Source organism: Sabethes cyaneus, chromosome 2 (genome assembly GCF_943734655.1).
Source record: "Sabethes cyaneus chromosome 2, idSabCyanKW18_F2, whole genome shotgun sequence".
Lineage (NCBI taxonomy): Eukaryota > Metazoa > Arthropoda > Insecta > Diptera > Culicidae > Sabethes > Sabethes cyaneus.
In genome coordinates, this window is record NC_071354.1 from 28,071,419 (window position 1) to 28,095,962 (window position 24,544).

General features: G+C 36.3%; 1 protein-coding gene across 1 annotated transcript in view; it reads left to right on the forward strand.

The window, feature by feature from the left end:
* LOC128735213 (uncharacterized) overlaps nt 1-24,544 on the forward strand; it is a 163,163-nt gene that overhangs the window by 87,570 nt on the left and 51,049 nt on the right. Inside the window, exon 2 of the mRNA XM_053829705.1 lies at nt 20,760-20,820. The gene's annotated coding sequence lies outside the window, so the exon portion shown is untranslated. The remainder of the gene's footprint in view (nt 1-20,759; nt 20,821-24,544) is intronic.

The window sequence follows — 24,544 nt, forward strand, 5'->3', positions numbered from 1 at the left end:
TGTCCCATTTGGATTTTTTTCTTTTTTAGTCTCGGTTTACGTCTCACATTTCTTCCGTTTTACACTTTTTCTTTAGTTTGCCTTTCTTTCTATCCCGTGTTTCCTGTTTCATTGTTCCATTTTACTTCGCTGCTTATCCTATTTTTTCTCATTTTCTGTCTTGTTTTCTCTTGTCCCCCGAAATTTAGGAAATCATTTTTCATTTGTTTTCTGTTAGGCTATTCCACATATTTTTAAAAGTTTTTGTCCTTCCGATGGTAGACAACTGAAGGCGGAGGGGGCAACAAAAAAAAAACAAAGAGATTTTTTTAATCACGCAAAAACGCGATTTTTAGGAATTTTTGCTTGAAGTTCAATCGTGAAACCCGAATTTATTTTTGCTTTTGATATATACGTTGTTATTTTCTATGCGAAAACCTTCCAAAATAAAGTCAACATTGAAAAAAAAATTGCCGGTTTTCGGGAGCTACATTATTTGTACTTCCATTTTTGTTTCGTTCTAGAAGCGCTAACACTGTGTACACTCTTTTTTCGGGTGCTTTAGGCTGCAAAACCCACATATAATTGATTTTATATAAAAAATTTTTACTCATGTTTAAAAAATTTTTTTTCGCCCCCCGATTTTTAGAGCCAATTTTGAAGGGCGGGGGACAAAAACTTTAAAAATAATTTGCAATGGCCTTATTTATTTCCCGTTTTCCGTATTTTCTCTTCTCTTTTCCCTCTTTGTTTCTGTTTTCAGTCTCCATTTTTTTCTAGCACTCTTGAACTCTTTTCCTTTTCAGTTTTCTTTGTATATTCCGTTTTGCTTCTTTTCAATGTCCCGTTTTACCATTTTTTATCTTTTTGTTTAATCCTGGTTTTCGTTTCTTCCATTTTTGTCCCCTTTTCCCGTTTTTTGTGTTTTTTGTTTTGTAGCTAGTCTTACATTCCTTTTTTTGTACTTCCTATCTTGTCTCATTCTCCCTGTTTTTCTTTCTCGTTTTTTCATATTTTTGTTTCTTCAGTTTTTTTCTGTTCCTTTTCTCTTCTTTTCCTGTCCCATGTTTCGCCCTTTTCTTAATTCCTGGTTTTGCTCTATTATTTTTTTGTCATTTGCTGCTGGTCCCGTTTGGATTTTTGTTTTTTTTTCAGTTTTCATATTTTTCGCTTTTACTCCAGTTTACGTTTTCGTCTCTTCCTCATATTATGTGCAGCATTTTCTCCTCTCCTATCACGTTCTACAGGGATACCTCGATATAAGACAGCCTCGTTATAAAACAAACTCGATATAGGACAATTCGAAAACCATTTTTGTCTTATATCGAACAAATCCCTTTGACATGGCTGGTAACGATGCCAGAGCTAATTTTCCATTCCAAAATCGGAAGATCGGAGATGTTCATTATTTCAAAATAACCCTAAAAATTGTAAAAATCTAATAGTTCAAACAATAATAAATAGTTCAAAAAATGTAAACACACAACACAGAGCAAAATTGGCGACCGCCAAGGCAAATATTTTTGAAAAAATCATGTTACGATCTAAGACAATTTCGATATAAGACAACTTTTTGAAATTATAAATTGTCTTATATCGAGGTATCCCTGTATTCTATTTTTCGTTTTCTTTCTTTTATATTACGCTTTCATTTTTTATCCTTTTCTGTCCGGTTTTCCTTAATTCTTGTTCGTTTATCTCTTATTCTATTCAGATTATTCTAACTTGCTTTGTTTTCTTTATGGGTTTGTTTTCTTTTTTCTCATTTACTCCTTTTTTCTTCCATTTTGCAATTTAATCATGTTTTGACTCGTTTTCTCTTTTCTTTTCTCCCATTTTTTTTATCTTGTTAATTTGTTTTAATCCGTAATAAGCGGATTGTTATTTTTCCTTTTCCCTTTCATTCTTTTACAGTTTTCATGCTTGGTTTTCTTTTGGTCGTGAAACTTTTTGTTTTTTTATTCTCGTGCTTTTACTCTTTTCTATCTTCTTTATCCAGCTTTCGTCGCGTTTGCTTTCGTTTGGCTTTCGTTTTTCTCTCAATCTTTGTGCGGTTTTCTTTTTTATCTCTATCTACTCTACTTTTCCCTTTCCTCTTGTGTTCTGTCCTGTATTCTTGTATCAGTTTTGCCCTTTCCTAAAACCTGGTTTTAATTTGTTTTTCTCCATTGTTTGTCATATTCTGACCAGTTTGAATTTTTCTCTTTTTTCGGTCCCAGTTTTCGTTTTTTCGTTTTCTTGCTCGTTTTTATTCCATTTTTCGTTTTTGTTTTTTCTTCTTATTATATCCTGGTTTTCCTCCTTTTCTGTAACGTTCTGTACTCTTCCTTTTGTTCGTATAATTTTTTTTCTTTATCTATCCCATTTTTCCTCTATTTTTGTTTTTGTTTTTTATTCATTTTTCTGCTCCAATTTTTTCTCCTCTTTTGTCTCTTTTTCGATCTATTTTATCCTTATTTTCTTTATGTTTTTTCTTGTTTTTTCTCATTTTCGTTTGTTTTCCATTTTTTTCTGTAAAATTTTTTGCCTCGTTTTCTCTTTCTTATCTTCTTTTTTGTTTCTTCTTTACCACTTTTTTTCTTGTTTCTGTCATGTTTTTCCTTTCATTTTTCTTTTTGTCGTGCCAAATTTTGGTCTTCTCTCTGGCGTTTTTCCTCTTTTCCTCTATCCCATTTATCCAGCTTTTTTCATGTTTGCTTTCGTGCCCCGTTTTTCTCTCTATCGTCATGCGGTTTTCTTTTTTTTCTCTATCTATTCTTCTCTTCTCTTTTTTCTTGTATTCTGTTCTGAATTCCCTTTTTTGAAATCTTCTCTCTTTTTTGTCTAGGTTTTGCCCTTTTCCTAATTCTTGGTTTACTCTATTTTCTGTCGTTTTCTGTCCCGTTTGGATGTTTTTTTCCGATCCCGGTTTGAGTCTTTTGCGTTTTTCATTTTCGTTTTTTCTTTTTGTTATGCCCTGCTTTTCTTCCTTTTCTGTCACGTTATGTTCTTCTATTTCATTTCCTTTCCGTTGTCTTCCGTTTTCAATTTTTGTTTTTCTTTTTGTTTTCTTTTTCTGTTCTGTTTCCAATTGTGCTTAATTTTTATTTTTTCTCCCCATTTTCGTACTCCCATTTTTTCCGTTTTTGTCCTTTTCTATCCAGTTTATTCTCATTTCCTTTGTCATCTTTATGTTTGTTTTTCTTTACTCTCACTTTTTTTCTTTACTTCTGCCTCTTTTTTCTTCCGTTTTTCATTTTTTCTGTAGAGTGACTGCGTTTCCCTATTCCGCTCCCATTTTTTTCTCTTGTTATGTTTAGTTTTCCTTCACATTTTATCACGTTTCTTCTTTTATTTTTCATTTTGTTGTAACAGTGTTTGTTCTCTCTCTCTCTTTTGCTCTCGCATTTTTCTTCTTTTGACGTTGGACTACGTCTTACGGCAAGTTTTGAGATAGGGTGTCATTCCAAAAAATCGAAAAATACGAGCGTCACGAAAAATGAAAGGTTTTGAGCGCTAATAGCTCAGCGGTTTTTCGCTCGATTTTCAATATTCTTACACCAATCGATCGGAAAATCTTCTAAGAATTGACCCAAATGAATAAAAGTATGGATTCTTGATGTTGAACTATTGAAAAATTGAAAATAATGAACCTATGTTTTACCAGAATTCTTGCTTCGTGATTGGTTGGAAGATTCTTTACGATGATCTAAACCTATACCAATTTGATATCTGTGCTGGGGAAGTAAGCCAAAACAAGTGACAGTTTCCTCATTTCAACAAGATTTCTTAACACCGCGGTTCAACCTAGACCATTTTGATGTCCTTGCTTGGGAAGTACGCCAGAGAGAGTAACAAAGCCCCCTCGTACCAACAGATTTCTTACGAACGCGATTAAACCTAGTCCAATTCGATGTCTGTGTTAGGGAAGTGTGCCAGAAAAAATGACACAAGTTCGTTGTCCCAACAGATCGCAAATTCTTTACTGCGAGACGATTAAACCTCGGCGAACTTGATATCTGTGTTGGAAAAATGTGCTACAGCTGTAGTGTTCGGTTATAATATGACTCTGTATGAATACGCATGCTTGCCGTTTCATTAGAAGTGTAGTGGAAATATGTGCTGTTGATAAAATAGGATTGAATTGGTAAAATCCCTTCAACGTGGGAAACCATAGATAATAAAAACAATCTTTAATTTCAGTAAGGTCAAGCAATAGTTTGTGTTCTTGATTTTGTTAAATTGTTTTCAAATGCACAATCTTTTGTGAATTAAACGTATGCAATGTTACTACTTTGATAAATGTTACATACAACGCATGTAGCATGTATATATGGTGCATATAGCATGATGAACCGAATGATTACAAGCATGAATACATGCTACTATCACTACTTAGAGACTTACGTAGTCCTGCGTCACCTATGTATGCGGTCGTGTCTTGTACACAACCCCTCTAATTTTTTCACGTTTGTTTTCGTGCTCCGTTTGTCTCCGTATCTTCGTGCGGTTTTCTTTTCTCTCTTTGTCTATTCTTCTTCTCTTCTTTTTTTTCTTGTATTCTGTTCTGTGTTCCCTTTTTCGTATTCTTCTCTCTTGCTGTCTCTCTTTTGTCTTATTTTTCGCCCTTTTCCCAACTCCTGGTTTTCTCTATTTTCTGTCATTTTCGTTTTTCGTTTTCGTTTCTTCTTTTTGTTATGCCATGCTGTTATTCCTTTTCTGTCACGTTATGTTCTTCTATTTCATTTCCTTTCTTATGTCTTCCTTTTTCGTTTTTAGTTTTCGTTTTCTGTTCTGTTTCCGTTTTTTTCTCCATTTCCGTACTCCCATTTTTTCCTTTTTTGTCCCGTTTTATCCTTCTTTGTTCCAGTTTATCCTCGTTTTCTTTGTCCTGTTTAGGTTTTTTTTACTTTACTCTCACTTTTTTTCTTTAATTGTGCCTCTTTTTTCTTCCGTGTTTAATTTTTACTGTAGAGTGACGTCGTTTCCCTATTCCTCTCCCGTTTTCTTCTCTCCCATTTTTTTCTCTTGTTATGTTTAGTTTTCCTTCACATTTTATCACGTTTTTTCTTTCATTTTTCATTTTGTTGTAACAGTTTTTGTTCTCTCTCTCTCTTTTTCGCTCTCGCGTTTTTCCTCTTTTTGTATCCCATTTAGACCATTACAAATATTTTATAAAGTTTTTGTCCTTCCGGTGTTGGGCCACTGAGAGGGGGAGGGGAGTTGGTCGAAAAAAAACAAAGAAATTTTTTTAATCGAGCAAAAAAAAATATTGATTTTAGGCATTTTTATTTAAAGTTTAAACGTGAAAACCAAATCTATACTTGTTTTTAAAATATACGTTTTATTGCAAAAATCTACGAAAAAAGACAAAAACGAAAGAAAAATTTTTCGGCCGATTTTCGGAAATTTCGTTGTTTGAATTTCCATTTTTGTTTCGTGCTAGAAGCATTCACTCAACTCGTACACTCATTTTTCGAGTTTTTCAGGCTGTAGAACCCACAGACAATTGATTTTATGAAAAAAAAAATAACTCATACCCTACAAATTATTTTTCTGTCCCCCCCATTTTTCACGCCAATTTTCAAGGGGGGGGGGGGGATGACAAAAACTTGAAATTATTTGCATTGGCCTTATCTAGGTTTTGTCTTGTTTGCTTCCGTGCTCCTTTCAGTTTTTATCCTTCTGTGTCGTTTTTTCCATCTTTTTCTGGAGAGCAGCAGAAGACAGACTAACAATAGATCCATCGATAGTCCATCTGTAAATATGCTATAAAAATTTATTTACGTTTTCATATACAACTAGCTTTGTGAGTTTTAATCCACTCTTATTATGGCTTTTATGACAAATTTTGGTCATAACATCTATCATAAGAGTATTATAAAACCCAAAATCTTACTTGGGATAAGAAACTATTTGCTCTGCGTTGTTTGATTCATGAGATAGGAATTTTTGAATTGGGTAAATATTAAAAAAAAAAAGAGTTTTGCAATCGAAACACAGGAACAACAAAAAATATTTCAGAAAATTTCCATGCGACAGAACTTAATTCTCCGGTTTTTATTTGAGTTATTCCATAAGCACTTAACTTCAAATGTGTCCTAAAATGAAAAAGAAAAAGAATCGATATTTCAGTGGACTTGAAACTAGACTTAGATTTAAAATCGGACTTGAAATTATATTCGAAGCTGCACTTGAAATTGTATTCGGACATGAACTTGAAACTAGACTTAACATTGGACATGGAATCCAATCGTTATTGGAATTGGGTATGAAATTATTCTTGCATTTAAACTTGAAGTGGGGCTTAAATTAGACTCAGAGCTAAACTAGAAATTTAATTCGTAACTAAAAAGACTTGATGCTGCAACTATCTTTACGCAATCAATTTACTTATCGCAAAAATAGTGGTCGATTAAATTAATAACTGCGGACTTCTGGATTACAGAAATTATTTTGTCCTAGATTAAATTTTATGGAGAAAGTGGGGCATTCCAACCTGGGCACACCAGCGACCATCGCTAAACCTGATGAATGATACTCGGAGCAGAGCTGATATGCTGGCAGTGCAAGATAAAATAAACTGCATCAAATTAGAATAAAACAAAATTTAGTTTGTGTACATTATTTGTGGTTGTTTGTGGAAAGCAAAAACAAAATCAAAATAAAATTGTTTTGCTTAATGTTCAAACATTGGGACCAGCTCATTTGCCAAATTACATCCCAAGTAAACTTGTTAATCGTGGATTACTCTTCCACTGTTTAAGCAGACCTCTCGTCTCGTCAACACCGCGGCTACGGTTCATCCCTCGTCGCAACCCCACCAACCGATAAGTGATCTCGTTTTGGTTGCCGCGGATGATTGCTAATTCGATGACGGTGGCAGAAGACGGGAGCGGAGCGCGTACAAGTCAATTCTGCTAAACGAAAAGAAAGCCGTGATAATGAAATGGTAATGGGTAGATTAGCATCCGGATCCGGAGTTTGCCGATGAAGACCCACAGACACGCGCGCGGGCGCGCACACACAGACAAATGCGACCGGCCGGTTGGCCGGGAGGCTTCCATCATCCCCCAGCCAGTCGCAGCCTTCCGATCCGTGCCGTTCTGGGAGCTAATAAATTATGTTACAACGACAATGGCCCTTTTGTGGGGGTTGTGCAAAGTGGATTCAACTTGGTTTTTTTGCGTAATGGGTTTTTCGCTCTACCTCTGCAGACCGATGTCCTTGTGTCAATTTGTTATAATAATGAGAAAATGCGTTTTTTTTCTTAATGGAAAGATTTTCCATCTTCGTTTCTTGCTATTCCGCTTTCTGAATCCGTTGACGGGGTTATTTAAAGCATAAACGTAATAATAATTAACGGGTAATTATTTTCTTTCTCTCAAGCTTATAAGCTTGAGGAGTATAATCAGAAGGGAAAAAAACTATTCCTAGCAGCTTACCTTATCCAACTCAAGAGGCCCCGGAGGGGTTGCCTTGATCGCAGTAATTTGATCCAATTGAAATCGGTCAAAACTGTTGACAAAAATAACTCATCAATATGATGTAATGTTCTTTGTTTTGGACTCCCTTCCCCTGCTTACAGTAAACTAAAAATGGTTGCGGAGAAAATCTTCAGCTTTGTCAACATCTTGTTTGCGCGTCGGCGGTCGTCGGTAGAATTGATTGGAGAAAGATGCCGACAGGCCTAATTCGGTCGGTTGATTGACGGCGACTAAATATTAGCACAGGGCATTAGTCTACGAAACACGATATGCTCCAAATCCTTTGTGAAGGTTCTTGTTTTCTAGTCAATTAGACAAATGGCTACTGATTTTACAGATGATAATGGTACTACTTTTACAGCAATTCTATTACGCAATAATATGGTTCCGTTTTATTCGTTGAAGTTAAACCAAAAGCATTTATTTTTAACACAATGTTATTCGAATTTCTCAACCCCATTAAGCACACTTGGACTTTTTCAGGCTATTGACTCCAGATGACACTTATGATGGAGAGCCGTTTTTTCCGATGACAACATAAGTAGCACACAAATCCTAACCGATCACATCACGAAGTCAAATATCATATTTATTGTCAGTCGGAAGACCATCTGTGAGCGCGATTGAAGTCGATTTATTGTTTCGCTTCTCTCGTTGCCAGATACTGGTACCTACCGATGGAAGCCAACGATGGCACTAGTGTCAACCGTGATTTAGGTATGCAAATGCCTCGTAACTCGTAACACGTACTGTCTCTCCGGCTCGAATTTTCCCGCGGATCAACTTACACCGGTCGGCAGACGGGAAAGCAGTTTGCCACTTAATGGTTTATTCAGCACTTGCGGCAATAAAGAAGATAGACCGATCTTTCCACTGGATTGATGTTTTGTTTTGAGTGATGTCTGTTTTGTCTTGAAAACGAAAGCACACTCTGGCATGCGCAGAATTCTGATCTGCACTTGTCGCATTTACTTTTTTGAAAATTTATACGAATAATTTAATTTATGTAATTAAATGTTCGCATCTTTGCTGTTTTTTAACTAAAAATGCTGTAGAAATCCACAGTTTGCAGTTTAAGAAAAATACAAAGAATAATCGAAATATGCAAGTGAAGGTAATTTGTATAATAGTATGAAAATTTAGTGGAATATTCCAATATTTTTCATTACTTTGGAACTCTACTTTTCATCAATGACACTCATCACAAGAGCATTTTTTACGACTGACAAAAGGACGGTCACCGGTTTCTTGACACTGGTGAAACCAAAAATGAGAAATTATTTCGGGACTACCAACGAAATTCCAAGTAAGAGTGTGTTCGATATTTCCGCGAAGCTTGAAAAGCGGGCTGTCAAAATAACAATTCCTTCTAACAGTATTTTCCAGAAAGACAGTGGTTTTAACCGCGTAAAAAACAAAACTTAACAAAACTATTTGTCGTATTTACCTTGCGTTATTTAGATTTTCGTGAATTGGAAATATTTTTCATGTCGGACTTACTTCTATAAACAAACAAACAGATTACCCATGGAAAGTCCTCTTTCACATCTACCCACTATAAAGCCATGCTAACAACGCGTAGAATAAATACAAACTTCAATAAATCATATTTTTCACATACTGGAGGACCTATTAATTTTTGTTGTTGAAATAAGTTGCTCTGAAAACCTTGAAAAAATGGATGGCAATACTCGCCATGCCCGTCTAGCGCAAAACTTTGGTAGCAATATGTTTGCCACTGCATAATGAGCCCAAAAAATTAAAAAAAAATATAGCAAACTAGCTGACCCGACAAACTTCGTATTGCCACAAATTAACCTGTGTTGTACATAAATCATGAATCTCGGATGATCATTGTCACAATCTCGAATTTTGCAAGCCCCCCAGTGGGCGGCGCTTCCGACGGCGGGTCACCGGCAACACTCGCGACCGTCTCGTCCTGAATGATCTAGTGTTACTATAGATAATTTTTGGGGTCTTGTTATTGACTAATGTTTTATGGAAGAGTCTCGAATTTCTCGAGTTCGATTAGTTTTTGAGTTTCGCAAAAAATTCTGTTTTATTTGTATGAGAGTCCATATCCCCTTACCGTAGGGGTGAGAGGTCTCTAACTATCATAAAATAAATTCAAGACTCCAAAATCTCCCACATGCCAAATTTGGTTCCATTTGCTTGATTAGTTCTAGAGTTCTGAGGAATTTTGTATTTCGTTTGTATGAGAGCCCCTCCTCCTAAAAAAATGGTTGCCTTCAAAAACACCCACATGCCAAATTTGGCTTCATTTGCTTGATTAGTTCTCGAATTATGAGGAAATTTGTATTTCATTTGTATAGGAGCCCCCCTGAAGTGGGGTGGAGTCCCAATTCATCATAGAAAAAAATGTTGTCTCCAAAAACACCCACGTGCCAAATTTGGTTCCATTTGCTTGATTAGTTCTCAAGTTTTGCTGAAGAAAAAGTTTTACCATCTGTGAAGGAAAGGAAGGATTATAATCTCGTTTTAAACTAAGAAACTGGCCAAATTTAATCAAGTTTTAAATCAAATTTTTGGTTTAAAAAAAATTTAACCGACATTTGTACTCTATTTGAAGGTTTGTTAGTACATATAAGGTTTTGTTGAAACGTCTAAATTAATTTTAATGTTTACTGTTTTCTAATGTATTCGAGTTTCTTGTTACATGAACGAACCTTGTTTCATTCCGCCTAAACGTGTAATAACTCTTTATAGTATTTCTTTTACATTTTACTATATTTGAAGAAAAATAATACTTTTTTGAATCAAATCAGTTTAACCCAAATTATTCAAGGACGCTGATTCTCGACTTTCGTTCTTGATCGTTCATCATTCACTTTTTGTATTCGTTTTTTCGTCATTCATCGTTCATTTTTCGTCGTTTTTTGTCTTGAATTTTTCGTCCTTATTTGTAACGTGTACTCTGTCGCCTTTTGCGGTCATCTTTTTGTCGTTTGTTGTTTTTGTTTTTTTTTAAATCACAATCGTTAAGTCGTTTTTCATTCATTGTAATATCTGGCTTTTGGCCCCTTGCATCGTCTTATTGTCTCTTTTCATCGATTATTGTCATTTTTTATTGTCTTTTTGCCGTTATTGATTGCTCTTGATGGCGCCTTTTTGTTCTCATTTGTAGCCATTTTTTGTTTTGGTTGTCGATGTTTTGTTTGTTTTTACCTTTGTTATACTATAACAAAGGTTTAAAAATTGGTCGAAAAACACGAAATTGATCCAAGGCCCGGAGGGCCAAGTCACATATACCAATCGATAGGGTTCGACGATTTGAGCAATGTCTGTGTGTGTGTGTGTGTGTGTATGTATGTAATGATTTTTTCTATCGCCTGTTTCTCAGAGATGGCTGAACCGAATGGTTCGCTATTACTATTGTTTGAAAGGTGTTATTATCTAGTAGATCACTATTGAGTTGCTTCGTGATACGACGTTTCGTTTAAAAGTTATAAGCAAAAATGTGAAAAATACGTGACACGGGTTTCTTCGGAACTACATGACCGATTTCAACGATCTTAGTATCAAATGAAAGCCCTTATTAAAGCTAAATTGTTCAGGAATTTTTAATTGAAAACAAACAAGTAGTTTAAAAGTTATGCTTAGAAAACCTGTTTTGACAAGGTAATAATTATCGCCTGTTTCTTAGAGATGGCCAAACCGATTTATGCGCTATTAGTCTCATTTGAAAGATAATATATCCTAATAGATCACTATTGAATGGTTTTTTGATTGGACTTTTAATTTGAAAGTTATGAGCAACTGTATACACCACACCAAAATTAACAATAATTTATAATGATTTTAACCAAGATAATTAACCTAATTTCAATTATTTTAATATCAAACGAGAGGCTTTGACACTACGAATATATATGCAAATTTTCATAAGAATTGGTTTTATCGGTCAAAAGATATTAACCCTCGAACACTCGCGCCAACTTTTGTAACGCAGTTACTCACGCGCACAATAGCTCCAAACCAAAGAAAATGTGTGCACTAGAGTTTTGACTGGAAAAACTTGGTTTTAGGTTTATCGAACCTTTGGAAGAGTTTCTTGAAATTGAAATCTCTATCGTTTGGTGGTATTCAAATTTTGATTAATCCCCCTAAAAGTGAAATAAATAAAATATTTTTCTTCAGTGTTAATATAACACATTGATGTGTTCTCCAAAGTTATAGAGCATATTATTGCAAGATATTTTGCTAAAGATAGTAACCTTCTATCTCTGCAGCGAAGATAGAAAAATCTTATTTATTGTATATGAATTTGTAAAATCAGTATTTCTATTTTTGCTCTTTTTGTAATTGTTGTATGACTTTTTCATGTACTACAAAATTGTACAAATAGTAAAAAGACACAACTTTGCTGAAAATAGTATACCTGTATGTTTGCTTGTTTAGGAACTGTAGAACTTTGATTATAAAGAATACCCTAATTTTGACTCCGAATTACTCGACTACCAGCAGACGGATACATTTTAAACATTTTACATTTGCTGATAGTTTTGCTGCATACATTTTCCCAACAATTTAAATTATTAATGCATTGAATAATTATGACATTTTGCGCACAATAAATTTGTTGAAGAATATACGTTAGTTAAACAACGTTTTGTAACTTTATAACAGTATGACGTTGAAAAACCTACACGTGTTGTACAAAATACAACAGCGTGAGTAACCGAAGGTTAATAAAAATTGATGAAAATTATTCAAGAAAACTTTATTGATGTGATTCAAATAGAACGGCATTACAGGAAACTATGCATAGCTCAAAAACCTATAAACTAGACCTTTACTAGACATTGTATATGTTAAAGAATAAGATTTCCTCTTACAACTTACTTTTATTTGCACTTACTCAGGTTAATAACAACTTACTTATCCTTACTCAGCAATTTCATGAAAAAAGGATCTATCAAAATTTAAAAGTGTTCCTATTTTGTTCAAATTTTGTAAACTTATTCAATTTTCAAAAATTTTATGTAAACCAACGCACTACGCAACGATAACCAATAGATGAATTATGTTCCTAAGACGATTTTGATTTCTATCTAAAATAGCGAGTAAGACCGTATAACAAAGGTTCCTTTCACCACTAGGTGAATTAAATCGGGTTTTTGTTGTATTTTTTGGCATGTTTTGTTATTTCTTTGGCGTTTTTGAACGTCTTTTCATCGTATTTTTGTCGTCTTTGGTTTTTTATTGTAGTCATTTCGACGCCGTTTTGACGTCGTTTCGTCATCTCTTTATTGTCTTTTCTTAGAATTGGTCGCATCTTTTTGTTTATCTCTCAGTTGTTAGTTGTTTTCATGGTCTTTTTGCTACGTTTTTATAGTATTTTTGTCGTTTGTTCTTCGTTTTTTGACGTTCGTTCTTGGTAATCCTTTTCGTTTTTTATAGCGGCTTTTTGTCGTTTTTGTCATCTCTCTTGTTAGTGTTTTGACGTCTTTTTGTCTGGCGGGTGTTGTGGGTTCAAATCCCGTTATAATCTCAGATTATAGCTTGGTTCAACCCATGCACCTTCCAGCATTGGACAAAAGTTAGGAGTCACAACGACAACTTGTTAAGCGTAGCTACCTATTATCCCGCCCCCTTCCTTTCCACTGTTTCCCCTCCATTCCCAAAGAATCCTTCTTCATTACTTTCCCTTACCCTTCATCAATTGTAGAACCATCGTTTCAAAAAAAATTAATATACCGCATTTCAAGGTCATGACTAAAATCACGAGGTTCGGTCAGTCTTTTTGTCGTCAAATTTTTTGTTGTCTTTTCGCCATTTTTTGTCTTTTCGTTACTCTTTTCATCGTCCTGTTTTTGTTAAGACAACACAAATGTTGCTTTTTACTGACTCTTCGTCGTTTTTCTGTGGTGATTCTTTCGTATATTCAACATCTTTTCGTTTTTTGCAACATGCTAAGATGTTACGTCGTCTTGCAAGACGTTTGTCTTGCTTTTGTACTTTTTGTCGCTGTTTTGGTGTCTATTCAACGTGTTTTCATGTTATTTTCGACGTATTTTGTCAACTTTCGTTGCCTTTTCGTTAACTTTGCATCACTTTTTCGTCGGCTTCTCACCGCATATTCATCATCATTACGCACTAGTTTCGCCGTATCATCGTTGTTTTTCCTAGTAGTTTTGTTTTCTTTTCTTCAAGTTTGCAAATATGCAAATAGAACGACAATTAAGAATCATCAGCCTGTCCAGCCGGTCTGTCTGTCTGTCAGCCTATATCGGTCTATCTGTTCGCTTAATCTATACGTTTGTTTATCCATTCTGTTTGTCTGTCTGTTAGTAGTTGCTGAGTTACCTACTCACCAACATCGTTGTATCAGTAGTCTTTCATAACAGCACAATGCCGAATGCAGTATGATTTTCGCAGTTGTTTATATTCGGTAAAAGTGTTCCAAAAAGTGGCAATTTCAACTGTCAGTATTTGTTTGGTTTTCCCGATCAGGAGGACCTAACAAAATTATAACAGATCTTGTTACTTTGTTATCAAATTTTCTAACAACAGTTGTTATTAATTTGATATATTTGATCATATTATAACAACCGTTGGTATAAATTAGCCTCCAAAAGTGGTTAAAATATCAAAAATTATAACTAAACTGCCTCTAATTAATACCTGGTTCATCACAAACCATGTAATGATTTTATCTTATCTTAATCTTAATTGTAATAGAGATATATTATCAAGTATAAGTAACTGTGAAGTGACGTATTTAATATACTTTTTAAATGATGACGGTAATTAAAATGAGTTTTGCAAGTAACATATTTTGTAAGTAACATTTGTTATTTTGTTATTAAAGCGAAATGTGTCATTCTTAGTAGTGGAATCTATATAGCTCATTCATAACTCAATGTGCTACTTGTATCTGAATCTGTTACAAACTTGAATTTGCTTCCTAATTAGTTTATTTTCGATTTGTAACATAATATGTTAAAAATATCAAAGTGTTATAAAACAGATATAATCTTGTTATGGCCTACAGATCGGGTTGCTTCACCAAATTTGTTTAGAGTTTTTGCAATAATTTTCACATGTTTAGAAAACTGCCTTGCAGATATTTCCAGACATTTTCGCTGTTTCTGCAAGCTTTCTTCCAAAAACAGAGCGAGCAACATTGTATGTCTGGCTGTTGTGCTTGTATGTCCAGTCTATTTGCCTCTCCTGTCTGTCTGTCATTCCAACCCCAGTAGCACAGTAATCATAAACCAGTTGTAGCAACCTATTTAAGACTAATTATAGTCGTAAATAAGTTTCTGCAAACATAAGTGCAAAAACTGTGCTGCTTGCGAATCGGCCTGTCGTTCGAGTCTATCTTTCGATTCTGTCTGTCTGTTTGTCTTTTGAGTCTGTCTTTTGTCTTTTCAGTCTGTCTTTTGTCTTTTCAGTCTGTCTGTCATTGCAATTGGTCTGTCTTTCTAGCTTGTTTATCTTTCCAAACTGTCAGTGTTTTCATTCTGTCTGTCTTTATAGTTTGTCTGTCTTTACAGTATGTCTGTCTTACCAGTCTATCTGTCTTACAGGACGTCTGACTTTTCAGCCTGACTTTCTTTCCAGTCTGTCTGACTTTCTAGTCTGCCTGTGTTTCTAGTCTAGTGTCTGTTATTCCAATTAGTTTATTTCTAAGTCTGTCTATCTTTCGAGTCTGTTATTCTTTCCTGTTTCTTTGTTTTTCCAGTCGATCTGTCATTTCAATCAGTCTATTTATTCAGTATGTCTAACTTTCGAGTCTCTCTGTCTGCTTTTCGAGTCTGTCTTTTCAGTCTGTCTGTCTTTCCAGTTTATCTGTCTTTCCAGTCTGTCTGCCTTGCCTGTTTCTCTGTCATTCCAATCTGTCATTCTTGTTTGTCCAGTTAGTATGTTTCTCCAGTCTGTCTCTCTTGCTAGTCCATCTGTTTTTCCAAAATATCTGTCTGTCTTACCAGTCTTTCCGTCTTTCCAGTCTGTCTGACTTTACAGTCTATCTATATTTCCAGTCTGTATGACTTTACTGTCTGTCTGTCTTTCCAGTCTGTCTCTCATTCCAGTCTGGCTCTCTTTCCAATCTGTCTGTCTTTCCAGTCTGTGTGTCGTTCCAATCTGTCTGTTTTTCCAGTCTGTCTGTCTTTTCAGTCTGTATGACTTTACTGTCTGTCTGTCTTTCCAGTCTGTCTCTCGTTCCAGTTTGTCTCTCTTTCCAGTCTGCCTGTCTTTTCAACCTGTCTATCGTTCCAGTCTGTCTGTCTTTCCAGTCTGTCTGTCTTTACAGTCTGTATGACTTTACTGTCTGTCTGTATTTCCAGTCTGTCTCTCTTTCCAGTTTGTCTCTCTTTCTAATCTGTCTGTCTTTCCAGTCTGTATGATTTTACAGTCTGTCTGTCTTTCCAGTCTATCTGCCTGTCTTTCCAGTCCAGGCAGCTTGCCTGTCTGTAAAATCTAATGTCAGTGCAATCTGTTTGATTGTCCATTCTGCTTATCTATCCGTCTGCTTCCTTGTCTCTTAGTCCAGTCGGTCATCTGCCTGATCAATTGATTGATAATTTTCAGAATAAAGTTTTCATGGAAAATAAACTTAATTTATTGACGTAGGATTACGTCTTACAGAAATACGATCTAGTTGTTGTGGAACAATCTTCGTACGCGGAATGATGTGCAAGAACAAGCAAGCAAGCAAGCAGAACTTATTATTTTTCATTTAGCGGGGGGCATTGAAGATCGCGAGCGGTTGCAGCTCGAGAACCAGGAGGCAGATAGGACAGACCTTGTTCGGACAGGATGAAGCAGGATTAGATAGTAAATTCCAGTCAACCGTTGGTTTTTATTCACTAGTTAACAAAATAAAACAAAAAGTGTGAAATCAGTAAGCTGAAGGTGACTTTTCATGTAAAATTGGCCGCTGAATCTGAAAATGAGGTCAGAAAAAATTAAAGTAGAATAGTTTTTGAGATGTGCACAAAAGTTGAATTTTTGCTTAAAGAAGTACATGTCCGACTGCGGTTCACCAATCTTAAATCTCTTTATTTCATATTAAAGATGAGAAAATTTGCTATCGATTAGTTGAACTTAATTTTTTTGTAAGAATAATAATACTACAGATATTGATGAATTTGTTCACAACAAAACAAAAAAAATGCATTTTTTCGGAATAATTACAATCTTATGAAAGAATTTGGACAAGAATAAAATATTTAAAAAAAATTATTTTATGTGGGCCTTAAAAATGTGTTGCATGTGGACAAGTAAGAGGCTGTTTGCATGAGCATGATATTCAAACGCGCAAACAATACTGTTTTAGTAAAATGGTCATAACTTCTACAATTTTCAACCGATTGTTTACATCAACCCCCTGATATATAAGTTTTTTTTATCCGCCCACATAAAATGAAATTTTTAAAATATGTACTTTAATCTTGTCCAAAATCTTTTATAAAGTTGAAATTATTCCAAAAAATGCGATCTTTTTTGTTTTGTCGTGAACAAATTTACAAATGTCTACAGTACTATTATTCTTACAAAAAAGTGAAGTTCAGCAAATCGATAGCAAGTTTTCTCATCTTAAATATGTAAAAAAGAGATTTAAAATTGGTGCACCACAGCCGGAGATATTAGTATTTATGTACATGTACTTTCTTTAAGCAAAATTTCAACTTTTCTGCATATCTCAAAAACTATTCTACTTTAATTTTTTCTAACCTCATTTTCGGATTCAGCGGCCAATTTTACATGAAAAGTCACCTTCAGCTTACTGAGTTGCATAAATGCTACTGAATCGCTTCTGATAGAATAGACTAATATTTCTATAATTATAATTACATCAATTATGCGGTATATCAGGAACACAATACTTCTGATTTTATTTTCGTTTATGGATCCATAAACTCGTTTTTCGCAGAAACCAGAAATGAAATTCCAATATCCTGTGGCTTTAATCTGTACCAAAAACGAATCAGTGAGACTTGCATTGGCACCTTTATTCTAGTCATCTGTTTTCGCTCTTAGATTCTCTAGATTAGATTTTTGGTAAGTTTCGGATGATAACCAAATCCAATTTGGCCATTAGTGATATTGAATATTCATACAAACATACTACGTAGACTTTAACGGACTGGGCCACCAGACTGGGCTGGAGCTGGTGGAAAGTGTCCGAAAGGCCTCCGGCTGCCCGGCTTCCTTGACTGAGGCACAAAAGAAATTCCTTTTTTTTTTCCTGTATGGACTCATCACTGCGACCATTATGGTTAGATCTATTGTGATATCGCCCGGGTGTTTGTTGTATAACCCGCACTGCATTTATTTTGGCTATAGTCGCTATTGAGTGAGCGATATGCTTATTGGATTTTTTTTTTATGCGTGCTTGTGTGTAATTGGGTACCCTTCTTTCAATACTTTACTCTACTTTACCCACCTCGTTCCACATGACAGCGCACAGTCCCCAATTATAGTCATCCCTGGCGTAGCAAACCAGTGCATTTTTACTATAAGGGTCTCATTTTTGCACTGTCAATAGGCCATATCGGGATAATATAGAACTCAGCATGAAGGAAGGGCGATTAGGGGCCTGAGAATAAACCCATGCTAAAGTCACTTTGACATCGAATGGCCTGATTCTACTAAGATTCGAACCCATGACCATTCGCTTGTCAAAGCAGACTCGGTAACCTTGCGGCTACAGAGCCCCTCAAAGAAATTCCTTGCACCGAGTCCGAGTATGAAAGGAAAAACTTTTCCCCATGTTTAGCAGAAATTCACTGTGGAATCATTAAACATTTTCCCGCAGTTACCCAGTGACTGGAGTGGTCCAGCCCATGAATTTATGTAAATGTTAATGCCACGGAATTGTACGGAACTGGGAAAGTTTTTCGACTTCACAATCTGTAATTATCTAAAAATACTGGCATTAACTGCGCCGCCATTTTCGATAATTACAAAGCTAGGTAGCTTAGCAGGAAGCATTCCGTGTAAATGTAATGTTTTCTTATAATGGAACAGTGGAAGTCTTCCAGGAACGAGTGGAATCGAATGATTCCAGCAGTGGAGTTAAATTATAAAGTTGTAATTCAGGCGCACTCCCTGTTTTTCTGCACACTGTCCGTTAATTTAAATTAAAACAAACTCAACTGGAGAGTTTTGAAATTCTTTGGCATTAAATCTGGCTTAGGAGCATTTTTCCCATCAGAAAGTATGTAGCTACAAACCCATTCTTTGCGTTTAATTCCGCAAGCTGTTCTACCCACCGCACAAGTAGATACGGAACGAATAATTTGCTGCTCATGCAAAATTCAGAACTCTGTAAATCACTTCTATACCGACAGCATGCCGTACCGTACGGTACCGTAGTGAAGCGTGCGTATCCGTACATATACTGGATACTGGGCAACAGGCATCTTCCGATGCAAAGATCCGAACCGGAAATCCCGATGAACGGAACGGATCCCGTGTGCAGCCTCCCGCACACAGCTCTCCCAGCTGTCTATCTGGAAAATAATCACTAAGGTTAGACTGATAAAATATTCTACGTTACGCTGCCTGCTCGATGGGGAAGGGTTGACCTTCCGGAAATGGCTTAGGATAAAATCATAAAAATGAAGTCTAATTCCTAACATGTTGAGATGTGCTTTTCATCGTCAGCTTAAAGTTTAAATCTACCATAAATTTAACTGAGTCATTCCCGCATTCTTCTTGAACCAAAACGATTTCCGTTTTTTAAGTGTTGATATGAACTACCAATTTGTCCTTAAGCAATAATATTCAATCGTTAACCTTTTTGTCGGTTGATTTATGGGAACCGTTTTCCCTCGCGCAAAAGTTTTTAAGGCCCCAATAAATCAGTCAAACAATGACATCCCACATACCTGCGATGATGATTTATTCGGTGCGACCCTTCCCTCGACGCGCAGCGGATACAGTATTTAATCAGGCAGGAAAATATTGGTTTATGGGATAAATTGAAAAACACATCAGCAGCGGCGATTTACCAGGAAACGATTTCGCTAAAAGTATCTTTAATAAACAGAATCCAATGTGGAAAAAAGGGGAAAATAGTAGACAACTTAACGGGGAAGAAAATGAACACAAAATACTGCCTGTTTGCGCTCCTCGATGAGTGGTGAAAGTTTCCGACCCCAAACACAAGAGGGTGAGCGAAATTTAGACTGCAAAATAAAAGGCACGCGGTGAGCGAGAATAGAATGAAAACTTTGGGGAAAACTTTTGCTCGTTATTTTCAACGCGCCTATATTTCACCCTCGTCCGTCCCGTACCCGGAGCCTGTGAGGAAGCTCGCTTGCTTTCTTGCGGCGGAGTTCTTCCTTTGGATTGGAGTTGGGGGACTGTCTTCGCGTTCGGCCCAAATTTGTGTACCACGACAATTCAACAAGTTGCGAAAAGTTTTCTGGCAAATTGATTCCGAATGCAGAGCAGAACTCAGAGCAGCGGAGTGAGCGGTTCAGCAACAAGTAGCAACGTCGCTCCGGTAATATACCCATCTACCGTCTGGGTGTGTGGTTTGGCACAGTTGCAAATCAGAACCAAGTTGTTTTAATTGAATTGACGGTTTGATTAGGTGCTCAATTGTTTGTTGTGTCAACCAAGAATAGACTGATATGATTTGATGGATACAATGGATTTAAAAATTTTTGAATTGCTCTTAATAGAATTGATAGCAAACTTCTCCACTCGTATTTTCCATTTCAGGTGTTACCATTTCACAACAATTTTAAAGTGTTTGCAACTGTAAACGTCTTACTTACGAAAGAAGAAGAACAAGAAAACGAGGTTGATTGATTGCGGAAGTTGGTTTTAGACAAATTCTTCCATCACTGCCGTCACTGCTCTAACAATAGTCGCCATCATAAATCGTGCCTGTCATGTAGGAACCCATTATTAAGCCGTGCGTCGGTCAACTGTATATAACCGCACCGCAATTATGTGGAATTCCATATCCAAGATTCAAACCAAACTACTTCATATTTTGCTCACTACTCATAGCATGCTCTATACCTATACGGGACGATACCACCCCAGCTTAACCGGGAGGGATGATTTATGTTTAGAAATGTAGGGATTACTGTTTTAGTTTCTAATGAAAGAACGACAAATGATTACGTATTACATTTGGGGAGGCTTTGTGGGACGATTTTATTCACTCTTACAAGTGAAACCAGAAGCCCGGAAAAATGTCATGTTAGCTCTGAATTGGGTTCGGCAGCTGCCTGAACCATATCTTTGAATTGTTATTAATATAATCGTTGCGAAAGGGTTTATCTAACATCTAAAATATTCGTTGTTTTCTTTTCATCGTTACAGTGATGGTGATTGGAGAGTAACCGGACGTATCGAATTGGATGCTTTCAAAGATCTGAACAAAGTAAGTTTGCTGTTAGATTATAATTCAACAACATGGAATCCCAAAAATCCAATCGTCTTCAGAACAGAACAGAAACAGAAAACTGATAATAGAGTAAGAAGGGGTAAAACCCAAGTAGCACACTTTAAGTTCATTAAGTTGAAGCAACCGGATTACGACTGTAATTAGTCATATTTCAGTTACCACAACAACTTTGTAACAACCGTGCTAGTATGGAAGTGCGATGGGGGTAAAAGTGCGATTCAATGATTTATCGGTGCAGATTCCGAGTAAATTGACTGCACTGGCATGGATGGGTGACTACTTTGACAGCTTGAATCTCACGTAAACTTTGGTTGTTTACGAAGCCTAGTTGCTGAGTTATGGGTAAATGTTATTTCAGGGTAGTTTTGATGTAATTTTTCGTTATACGGCAAATACGATATCAACAGGAGGATATTACTTGTTGCAAATTTGTAGCAGCGTTTTACATCACTCACCTATCTGTTTTGGACATACGGGGAAAAGAATTTACAAAATAAATTTCGCTTTTCCATAATTTAATCAAACACCGTCAAGCGCCTAGCGGGGTAAAAGTGTGATTTACGGACGGGGCAAAAGTGCGATTCATGGACGACGCAAAAATGTATACCTAATTATATACAGCTTTAGGCACTATATTATAGATACTAGAAATGGTAGATCTGCAGAAAACTGTTCACTCTACAGATGTTGGCCGACGGAAAGCAATGTTTTCCGCTGATGAAACAAAAAACAAACGTTTGGAAAAGTTTCGATCTGACGGAGGCTGCAATACACCAGCGCAAAATAGGAAAGGTGCAAATTGAGGATATTCCTTACCGAAATATACCGCAGATTGAATATAATATGGTTTTGTTAGCTACTGCTGTGTTAATTTCATGGATTCTAGCTTCGAACTTTTGCCCCGCGGTATTCGCACTTTTGCCCCGCTAGTAGGGTAAAAGTGCGAATCGGCACTTGATCAGAAGAATGAAGAATTTATTTTGCATAACACTATTATTCCAGTTAATTTATAGTTGAATGTGAAGACATTGAGTTACTGCATCACTATAAAATATACTAGTTGATCCCGAATCTTACGATCCGGGAAATATAAATGTCTGTTCAGAATTCACTGAAGCAAATAGTTTTTATGCTCACATTAGATTTTGTTTATATGAATAAAACCATTATCTCCACTGCGCTGATTCTATAGGTGGGCAAAATGGCTCTTTCGTGTGAGTGGCTTTGAACCGTCCATTGTCTGCCGCGAACCGATTCATATGGTCGGTGTTAAGTCAGACAGAACCGAGTGGCAAAATTCTGACATCGAGAAAAACGCATTCAAAGTTTGCTGCATTCGAAATCATCTTATAACTCTGGCTGTTTGCAACATTTATGTAGTCTGATTAGAGTAAAGTGTTGCTGTAGGAAATTTTTGATCGTTTGCTGTCATTAAGGCCATTGCAAATCATTTTCAAAGTTTTTGTCAGTCCCCCCTTGGAAATTGGCTTGAAAAATCGGGGGGCAGAAAAATAATTTGTAGGATATGAGTCAAATTTTTTTTATAAAATCAAATGTCTGTGGTCTCTACAGTCTGAAAAACTCAAAAAATGAGTGTACAAGTTGAGTTAACGCTTCTAGCACGAAACAAAAATGGAAATTCGAACAATGGAATTTCCGAAAATCGGTCAAAAATTTTTTTCTTCGTTTTTGTCTTTTTTTCGTAGATTTTTGCATAGAAAATAATAACGTATATATTATAAGCAAGAATAGATTCGGTTTTCACGTTTAAACTTTAAATAAAAATGCTTAAACCCAAGTTTTTTTTACTCGATTAAAAAATTCACTTTGTTTTTTTTTGCCCCCCTTCAGTGGCCGAACACCGGAACGACAAAAACTTTATAAAATATTTGTAATGGCCTAACTAATTTTGTAAAATTTTGCGACTTGGTCCGGTCTGATTTAACATCTACCATATGATATCGCGATAAGCAATCGAGTTGAGCTGGCGAGTCGAGCAGTCAAATCGAGTAGTTAAACCAAGCTGTTCAATCAAGCAGTCCAGTCGAGCAGATGAGTCGAGCAGTCGAGTCGAACAGTTAAATCGAGCAGTTGAGTCGAGTAGTCCAGTCGAGCAGTTGAATCGAGCAGCCGATTCGAGTAGCCCAATCGTGTAGTTGAGTCAAGCAGTTGAGTCCAGTAGTTTAGTCGAGCAGCTAAGTCGAGTAGTCCAGTCGAGCAGTGGAATCAAGGAGTTGAATCGAGCAGTTGAGTCGAGCGTCGAATCAAACAGTTAAGTCAAGCAGTTGAGTCGAGCAGTCTAGTCGAGTAGTTGAATCAAGCTGTCCAGTCAAGCAGTCCAGTCGAGTAGTTCAATCGTGCAATTAAAACGAGCAATCGGGTCGAGTAGTAAGTCGAACAAATGTGTCAAGTAGTCGTATCGAGTAGTTCAGTTGAGCAGTCCAGTCGACCAATCAAATCGAGCAGTCTGATCAACCAGTCCAGTTGAGCGATCTAGTCAACCAGTTGAGCAATCGAGCAGTCCGTCAGTCAACCAGTGTCTGAGGTGACTGAGAATACAACCCATTACTACGAAAGCATGACGTCTTATCAGGGGCCTGTTTTTAGTTTCCGATAAACCTCTTATGACGTCCTGTCGGAGTCCTGGTTTTCGGTACAGACATAAGCCTCTTATATTGTTGTTGTTCTCCTTCATATCTCACGAAAATTGATGACAACTTTAAACATCGCAGTTATGCCCCGCCCTACTCTATTTCTTTTTATATTTATTTATTTACTACACTGATTTATCTGAGCTTAAAAACTTTCAAGCCGCGCGGGTCCTTAAAATCTAGGGTAATTTTGGAGATAAAACCAAGCTGATGTGTGGCTTTCGATAGCCAGGCGGCCTCATCTAGGTGAACTGTGAGCTTAGAATCGAGAAGAACCCCAGAGTCACTTACAAGGTCGTTGCAGTCCATCGACATCATCTATTCCTATAAAAATGGATTTCTGTCTGTCTGTCTGTCTGTCGATATGTTCCTTATAGTATCGAAAACTACTGAACCGGTTGGCGTGAAAATTTGCATGTAGGGGTTTTTGGGACCGAGGAAGATTCTTATGATGGTTAGAGACCGCTCACCCCACTAAGAGGGAGCGCTCCCATACAAATGAATTAGAAAGTTTCTCACATCTCGAGAACTAATCAAGAAAATGGAACCAAATTTGGCATGTTGGGGCTTTCGGAGGCAAGATTTTTTTCTATGGTGAATTATGACCCTCTCTCTTTAAGAGGGGGCTTCTATACAAATGAAACCCCTTACCCCTGTGGGAGTGGGTTGTTTATTTGTTTTCCTAGGCATTTATTACTTTCCTTTAGTTGGGTCCGAACGAGCGATAGGGAGTAAGGAGAGGATCACCCCTGCTAAATGGTACTTTCCACGAAAAAGTTTTCCGTGAAATGGCACACTCCGCATGTTACCACCGTGGACAATTCCGTAGTTCGTTGGCATGTATGATACTTAGTTGTTATTTGTATATTTAAAAGTTTTGTATTAAAATATTATGTAAATGTTGGAAGTTGGCTTTTATTTAAAATACTCAGATTGGTAAATATTAATGCTAGCTTAAACAAGGTAAATTAAATTAAAAGGATAAAAATAAACACTCCAAGCGACAAGTTAAAATGTAGAATAGAGAAGTAAAATACCTTAGCACAGCC